General features: G+C 35.7%; 1 pseudogene; it reads right to left on the minus strand.

The window, feature by feature from the left end:
- Positions 1-2,556: 2,556 nt before the first annotated feature.
- Positions 2,557-5,568, minus strand: LOC143914070 (sodium/potassium-transporting ATPase subunit alpha pseudogene; annotated as a pseudogene).
- Positions 5,569-9,806: the final 4,238 nt, after the last annotated feature.

Here is a 9,806-nt window from a genome sequence, read left to right on the forward strand (position 1 = left end):
CCACCCCTACGCAACATTATTATTAAATTATTTTCAAATACATCTTATATCTATTGTAATAGCTACTGATCTACTCAGAATACTGAATACTGATCTATTTTTTATTTAACAATTCAGTTTATATTCTAATCAATCAGTATACATTCTGAATATCGAAGATTTATTTTGGCCTTTTGTATACTGACCGTTTGATATAAATTCTCACCACAAACGTAATAAAATTCTAACCCGAAAACTACGAGCCAAAACCAATTGCACTAGCAAAATATAGATCTTCATACATACATACATTTGTATTGAGCAAGTACTTAATTATTACAAATGTATTTAGCAAGTACTTAAAATTATCCCAACACAATTGCACTTAGATTAATAAATAAAAAGCAACAACGCACAATCCTATTAAAAAAACTGAAATTCTGATAAATTTTCATCTAAAGAGACACCCCTGACCGACAGTAGATATATGTATACAAAATAATAGCGTGCCGCATACGATTCAGAATTATTAATTATTTACGGGTCGTTAAAAACGGAAACGAGTCCCGCTAATTCCGGGATACAACCGGGAACGACCGTGTCCTCTACATACATACATACATATATACGTACACTCACAAAGTGGAGGAAACGCTTTATGAAACGGAATAATTTATGCAGGCATCTGGGATTCTTCAGAGCCGGGGTAAGCCGCCGTTGACAGCAACACGGTCCCCCCAGAAAACATACTTTGACCGAGGTTAAACACGGCTCAAGGATCTGGTTTACGATAAATCACCGATATTTTACAGGTGAGTACTCACCTACTCGTAATTATCGCGAGATCATCTTTTCAAGCGAATGTATGTAGGTCGGATATGTGGATATTACGGCCAACTACGCTTGTGCGATGTTGCGTTGGAGACGCGTTAGATAAACAGTCTTCTTCGACACTGTTGAAAAATAACCGACTTTCCAGTTGATTTGAATTCTGAAGATCTCTGCCTGCTCTTAAGGTATGTCTTTAGTATAAATAACGTTGATATAAAGTGTGTGTGTGTGTGTGATATTTTAATATCTAATTCATTGTGTACTTACGCTGTTATACGATTTTGACTGTTTTGTTGCGAACATTTCCGACATTCGCTAATTCGCTTGTCAGTTTTGTTTAAAATTAGTATCGAATCTTTAGCGCTGATTAAAGGATGTTGTGAAATTGTCTCGTGTATAAAAATAATGCAAAAAATAAGCCGGTCGATGAACCTGTTTCTATTGCGATCGGATGTTGTACTAATTCAGGATGTGTTCAATCGGAATTTCACAACGATTATATTATGGTGTATGTATTTTTCTTCAACTCGGTAGGTTTGATATTTTGAAGTGTTGCCTGGTGGAAATATTACAACTTGTCAAATAAAACTATTTCTTTAATTAAATTATATAATATTTCTTACATAATAGTGGATGTGGAATTATATATGGGTAAAAATTAGAAACGCGTGGATGATATCAAAAGTTAATGTTAAAGGAAATTCTTGAATAGTGTTCAGAAATATGCGAAAGCAAACTAAGCAGACTTTGGGCAGGTAAAATAGAGTATATAACATGAAAAATAATTAAAAATTTATAAATTTCAGATACTCATATCTGTTTTCATGTTAGTTGGAAAGATTTAATTATGAAATCAATACTATTTTCAAAATATAAATTGACATTTCTATTTCATATCTTCAACTTTTAATAATATTCCCGCTTGCTACATGTGTTATACTTACAATTGTAACTATTATTATATTTTTTTATAAAAATATGAATACTTATCATATACTTCTTATAATTGTCCCGTTACAAAAATTTACATACATATTAACGACATATGATATAATAAATGATTGATATATTGGTGAAAGTACAAATATTTAAATGGCAATGGGCTGGTTACGTAGCTAGAAGAACGGACGATAGATGGACGAAAGAAGTGCTCAAATAGTACCCGAGAGATGTTAAAGATGCAAGGAAGACCAAAGGAGAGATGGGTGGATAAAATATGAAAAATGTGTGGGATGAGATGGATGAGATTTGCATGAAAGAGAGATAGATGCACGAGAGAGAGAGACCAAAACAGAGACAAATCAAAGCGGTTGGAGAGGCCTTCATCCAGCAGTGGACGGCAAATTTCTGTGAATGATGATAATATATCATATCTACGAGAATAATATAACACAGTGCGTCCTATTTGTAATGAAGGGCTCAAGGAAGTCTTTAATGATTATATAAACTCCATTTATTCATCTTCGAGCCCAAATTTTCCATGTTCTTCTACATTTATGTGTATTTACATAAAACACGACAGTTTTCATTTAATTCATATAATCTTAAAATAACCTTTGTACAAATGTGTTAAAATTAAATAAAATACTTACATATACATATGAGAAGCAATTATAACAATATCAAATAGCAAATGGCTGTAGATGCTGGATGTGATAAATAAAATAGTTTCAACCGCTTTCAAAATTTTAATTTATTCATACTAAAATATCGACATTCTTTTATAAATTGGTAACTTATAACATTTCAGAAATACGTCTCCCGTTCGAACCATCCTCCAGGATATTTCCTAATCATATACTTTCTGAATTCATCCAATATTAGAAGAAAGATTGCGTATGGCATAGCAGTTAGCCAAATAACCCACGGCACCGGAGCTGTGTACACGAAATGATTTAAAATGGGTACGTACACTATCAGAAGCGACACGACAATTTCCGTCAAAATTCCCAAATTCAACATGTGATTCTTCATGCCCTGTTGAAACAGGGAAAGCCTCCTTGTCTTGCATATGAGACAGTCGGAAATCTGCACGACGACCATACAAACGTAGTACGAAGTTTGAGCCAAAATTTCCAAATGCTGTCTTTCGGCGAATGTCCACTCCTGTCCGTTCGAATCTAGAAAATCGTCATTTTCCTCATTGTACCACGTATCTCTGCTGAACAGCAGCTCGTTGAACGTAAACCCGTACATGTACAATATGACGAAATATCCGTTCATTGCGGCAAGCGCCTGCAACAGTCCCACTTGAAAGTACGCCATCATGATTAGTTTTCTGGTGACTAATCTTTCGTCCAAAGTTCTCGGCTGTCTTTTCATGATGTCCGCCTCTGCGTTTTCATAAGCGAAGCTTATAGCCGGCCACAGATCGGTCAACACGTTTATGGCTATGATTAAAAGGGCGTGCAAAGGCAAAGGTATACCAATAACGGCGTGCAGAATGAACGGCAACATTTCGGGAATATTAGACGTCAGGATGAAAGCGATGCTCTTCTTTAGATTGTCAAATATCAACCTGCCCTCCTCGATGCCGAGAATGATCGATGAGAAGTTGTCGTCTAGCAGCAGCATATCTGCAGCTTCTTTCGACACGTCCGTTCCGGTTATACCCATAGCTATACCAATGTTTGCCTTCTTCAAAGCCGGAGCGTCGTTTACGCCATCTCCGGTTACGGCGACCACGTGTCCTATCCTCTGGCAGGATTCGACGATCAGCAACTTCTGCTGAGGAGTCGTCCTGGCAAACGTGATCTCGCGCATCTCGCTCAACAATCGATCCAATTGAGCGTTAGAAAACCCCTTCAGCTCCTCTCCGGTCACGACGGCAGCGTCGAAATGGAATATGTCGATTGTCTTCATGTACATTTTGGGATCGGCTCCTATCTTGAACGCGGAATCGTAACCGTTCGTGCTATCTTTCGATATGATTCCGACTTTCTTGGATATTGCCAGAGCGGTTATCGGATGATCTCCCGTCACCATGATCACTTTGATGCCGGCCGAGCGGCATTTTTCGATCGAATACGGCACAGTCTCCCTAGGTGGGTCAATAAGTGATATCATACCCAAAAAACGAAATCCGCTCATGGGAAAGTTCGGAGTTTCAACGTTATAAACGTAACCAGCCGGAAAATTGTCGACGAGCAGTTCACTATCGCAATAGGCTATGACTCTCTCTCCCATATTTCCCAGTTGTATTATCAATTTTTGTAAACTTTGTTCTATTTCCATGGTAATTTCCGTTTCGCCAGAGCTCAACAGAATAGTTTTGCACAAGAAAATAATTATTTCAGGCGCGCCTTTCATCACCAGCTGTCTGTTATTGGACTTTTGCATCTTGTGTATGGAGAGTTGATACTTGGTCTTGGACGTGAACGGTATTTCGCACAGTTTCGGATTATTTTTTCGTACTTTTGTCGCCGAAAAGGTCTCTTCCATGTAACGTAGAATTCCAATTTCGGTCGCATCTCCAATTATTTTTCTATTTTTGATGTCCACTGAAGTCTCCAGGTCGAATTCCGCTCTCAAACAGAGGCTCGCCGCAAAGGCGATTGGTTTATAAACGGAATTCGTCTTTAGCAGTTCGTCGTTTCTATCGAAAATTTGATTGTCGAAGCACAAATGCGACACCGACATGCGATTTTCTGTAAGTGTGCCAGTTTTATCTGTGCATATCATCGATATGGCGCCTAGAGTTTCAACGGATTGCAATTTCTTCGCCATGCAATTTTTCTTCGTCAGCTTTTGAGCCGTCAGAGTGAATGCAATTATCATAGTAACTAATAAGCCTTCAGGAACATTCGCAACTATTATTCCAACCATGTAATAAAACCCGGCAATCCAGCTGTCTTGCATATATGAAACCATTAAGAAGAAGATTCCACCCATAATTAAAGCAATAAAGCTGACTATTTTGATGAAATGCTTTATCTCCAATGCAACAGGTGCTTCGTCTTTCTTCACATGAGTGACCAAGCCTGCTATTTTTCCAATGACTGTAAATTTACCTGTTGCTATAATAATTCCTTTAGCATTTCCTTCGTTTATGAGGCAAGAGCTGAAAGCTAAGTTCTTTGTTTCAAACGGATTATCATTTGTATAATATATTGTACGGGATTGTGCCTGGGTTTCACCAGTAATGGCCGACATATCAATTCTGAAATTATTGACTTCAATCAAACGCACATCAGCCGGTACAATCTCACCGGCATTCATCTCGATCAGATCACCGAAAACTAACTCGGCACTCGGTATCAATCTGTGTCTACCTTCGCGAACCACGCGCGCATAGCTCGGCATCATATCTGCGAAACCTTTCATTACTTTTACGTTCTTCGCCTCTTGGTGAAACCCGAATAAGCCTGTGAAAATGACCACCATTAGTATGATGATTCCCAAGTAAAGGTTCTCGTTGGATTCCGAGTGCAAATGTACCCAATACTGGGCGAAGTGAATCGTTATTGACATGAATCCGCCTATCCACAGCATCACGGGAAACCAGCCGAACATGTTGTCTTTGAAAATCTTCCACAAGGGACGATCCTTGGTCTTCTCCAGCACGTTCGGTCCATAGATGGCCATCTGCTTTGTGACGTTTTCTTTGGTCATGCCCATCTCTAGGTCCGTGTTCAACACCATCGACAGTTGTTCCAGCGTAAAAAAATGTGCGACTATGTCCGTTTCGATATTTTGCTGCACCAATTCGGTATCGATGATCACGGAATGGTCGGGAGAATCAACGGATTTACGACCCATCTTCAATATGTGTTGCGAATATTCGTGAAGTGAGGAACAAAATCAACTAACAAAAAATTCAATTGTTTTATTCAGTAGTTGAAAGTTTGATTCTTTTGTTTGTTTTTATTCCTTTTAAATATTAATATGGAATATCTATACACAGATATAATAATAGTGACATGTACATATGTAGTTTGTACCACCACATTCTATAAAATACATATATAATATTTTAAAAGAAACTCTCGCAAACTTAGCTTATCGCAATAAAATGTAGCCAGAGGTGCATACATACATACATATATTCACTAACCTGTAAACCTCGCATATGTATCTCAAGTATCATTTTGTTCGAGGGAGAATAAAAACTGCTATCAATCTTTATATCGTATCACTTTTATCATATTTAACGTGCTTTTTTGACCTCATTTTCGCAGACATAGTTTTAAAATTTTATATAGAGGTGAATTTAGAATGGTTCTTGAAGATAACATTAAAGTTTTGTTTTTGACCACAGAGTATTTACGGAGTTTTTATTGATACATATATATGTACATATATATACATATATACATATGTATATATACAATAGTAACATACATACAACTAACTATAATACTATTCCACATAATTCAAAGAAATTTAGACTGCAGGCGTCATAGTGTTGTAAGATTGCGGTATGGCTATCGCCATACTTAATTAGTTTCCGTCACAGTCGTGTGTGGTGTTTGTTATTCGACGTCTGTCAGATTTTATTTTATTTTCATTTTCAATTAATCATGCACATTCACCTTACAGATCGCTCCAAAGCGGCGAATGTGCCAAACAGTTTAATAATCGATACATCATACAATACATATATTATTATACATACAAATCAACATAAAAATAAATCGAAATAACATCAGACATCTATGGACATTAATATAAACGTCGTAAACAAATACGAATTATAACATTTTTAATTTTTTGTAACAATACGAAATATTTACATATATTTCAACAATCATCCATAGAGACATCTATGGAGAAAATCAGGCGAAACCTAAACATTTCTTCATATTATTTGCAAGATGGAAAAGTGCATCGTTAAAAGATGCACAATGCATACTGAAGACGACTGTCGCGGAAACTAATTAGTATAGCGACAGCCGTACCAAAATCTTACAACACTATGACGCCTAAGGCCACTTCTATTATTATTACATCTATCAGTTTTTAACCAGACGATTTTTTTCTTTGGTTAATAATATACAATCTTTTTCTATTTTGAATAAAATTTAATTTGATTCAGTTGGTTCAAATAGTTAGAGCATTGATCTCCTTTATAGATGGCCTTTTGGGTGATAATCAATTAATAACATTTCCTTATCATTCTCGAAAATGGAAACCACATCCTTTTGTGCAGACAAAATTGACAGTGTAGCTCGGTGGCTGCGTTAATGCTAACCACCAAGAGACCCCCGGGCTTAAGCCCTGGGTTGACCTCAATTTAAGAGAATTTATTTAGAGTTAATCTGCAGTGCTGCTGATCAGACTTGTTTATTTGTGACTCGGAGTCGATCGCTTCCTATCAGAGTTTGCTAATTTATCTGATTTCATTGTTGAAACGGCTCCTTATCAAATTGGCAAAACCATCCTACCTACTATTTGTCACCACTAAATGATTATGATGTCAAATTTATAATCTATTAATGTACATATATGTATATGTAAAAGTTTAATACAATAGGTGTCGCTAAGGGGTAAATCCCGTAATGGCATCATGGTTAAATATAAATTAAATTTTAAAAATGCACATTGCTATTCAGTGAAATTTCACGACTTTTACAAATATTATTTTTGTATCTGATACGTTGTGATGGACCCAATTTTATAAATGGTAGAAAATCAATGTGATTCTCCTTCGCATATTTTAAATGCTACATCTAGCATTTAAATTAATTTGTTTTTTCATTAAAAACCTTCTACATATGTATGTATATGCACACTTAAGTATGCATGTACATACGTGTTTTTATATAAAATATGCTATGCTGGCTGTACCTCCTGCCCGCACAGTCCTTTTTCGAATGGCTCCTATTCCAAGAGCTATCCGACTTCTTAATGAAATCGTTGCTGCCGAGACTGAATGTGATATTTTCCACCTTAGTGAGCGTAAATTGTCGGAAATTACTCTAACCCATTTATCTGGTAGTCTGCGCTCATCATTGTTTTCATGATTGATTGTGATTTATGAGTGAAATTTTGATTAACTCTCTTCCATTTGGGCCTTACAGGGATGTTTTGTATTTGTAGTTGTTTCTTACATATTTATTGAAACTGGCTGTAGGTGCAAGGCATTCCTTATGCTATATTTTATTTGATATTTTTACTTTATCTGTTATTATAAATGCTATTTTTTATGTATGTAGATGTATTTATGTTTATGTTTAATTGTTATTTTGTTTTTTTTCTTTTTTGTGTTATATTTTTTGACCATTGTGGCGCTTTAGGAATTCCTGTTATGCCACAATGGTCTGTTTAAAATAAATAAATAAATATAATAAAATGCATGCATATGTATGTCGGAAAAACATATAACGTGTTGCATTGAAATGCGCATATACATATGTACATACATATATCGCTTCATATTCAAATTACTGTAAATATTTGAATACATTGAGAACAAGTTGCTTGTGTGCATCAAATGACGGTATTTGTACTACGAATCATTAGTTTGCACTTGCACATATGCATGCGTACATAAATACATTTGTGTGTATTATGTACATACAATATGTTCAATATACAATTTATAAATACCAACATGTGGTTTTTGGACCACACCCGTATAATCCGTCAGCGTTGTATGTTGGCCATCAATATTCAAATGTCAATAGGACACATGGATATATTATTTCGCGCTGGATGCAAATCTCCTCGTACGATAAATCCCATATAAACCCATCTTAAATAAGTATCTCTGGGTGGGAAAAGGATCCGGGAAAACTTTCGCAGAATTTCCAAAGAACGATATGAAATACTTGTGTCAACGTGATTTATATTCGGCGCAAGTGAGACAGCTGGCGAGCAAATATCGCTTTCCTTTTATTTAGATAAAATACAACTACCCGACCGTACACTTGTACCGTAAAACGTGTGAGTGAGTGTAACGTATGTACGTAACTATAGATGAATGTATGTATGTATATTCGATATGTCAATGTCATATATATTTTTGCTTAATTTTACAATCGGGCTTACTTTTATGGTAAAAAGAAATGGTGTCGAGCGCATACCATGTTACATTTTTAAGCGAAAGCATACTTCTTTGTGTGGAAATTCGCTATTGAAATGAGAAAAACTGTTTTAAGTACATATGTACACTGGAAACCGCTTAAGGTGTGGAACGGGGCGCTTATTCATTTGCAAAGTGCACAGTTTATTTTGCGGTCGCATTTGCGCCCTTATTCTTTTTGTTTGTTTATTTTCGCTAGCATTTTAGCGGCCGGGAGTTTAGAGGTAAACGACGTGGCAGGAAATGGAAAACAGAATGAATGTATTGTATGCATCTATTAAATATGTGTTGCATACTAATTGAGTGATGAGCTTATGAATGCATCGCGATATTAAACATGTATATGTATGTACTAATTGAATGCTTTGTTGATATTCGTATAAAATAATTGGTTATTTTTAGTTATCAGAAGTATCTATGTATGTGTGTATGTATGTATGTATACATTTTATTTTATTTTATTTTACATAGATACATACATATACATATATCAGGAAGGCTTGAAAGAAAAATCCCAATGCGCCTTCCTGGACATTTAATTACAAACAATGCATTTCGATAATTGCTTAACACTTATCGCACTGTGATGGATAGCGAGTGACCAGGACTTATATTTTATTTTATTTCTCCAAATATACTGAATGCAGGGTATTCTTATTTTATGTATTCCTCGTCAAAACCTCTATGAGTCGAATTATGCCATTAAGAAATAAAAACGTTTATCAATATCAAAATAAATAATTATTTTCGCGGATGCGGGAGAGAGGGGAATTCAGTACGCACCGCGCTCAACTCGGTATGTGAAAGGAATGAGGATAATATCCGCCTTGGAATGATGGCTCTGCTTCAGACCTCATTTTTTCATGTTTTGCACTTATTTTACATTATTCGACGTTTAATATATGATAAATTATTCTTATAGCTAATTACAATAACAAACCTTGCAGATTTTAACTTAATACACACAAATTTA

Source organism: Arctopsyche grandis, chromosome 7 (assembly GCF_051622035.1).
Source record: "Arctopsyche grandis isolate Sample6627 chromosome 7, ASM5162203v2, whole genome shotgun sequence".
In the NCBI taxonomy this organism is placed as follows: domain Eukaryota; kingdom Metazoa; phylum Arthropoda; class Insecta; order Trichoptera; family Hydropsychidae; genus Arctopsyche; species Arctopsyche grandis.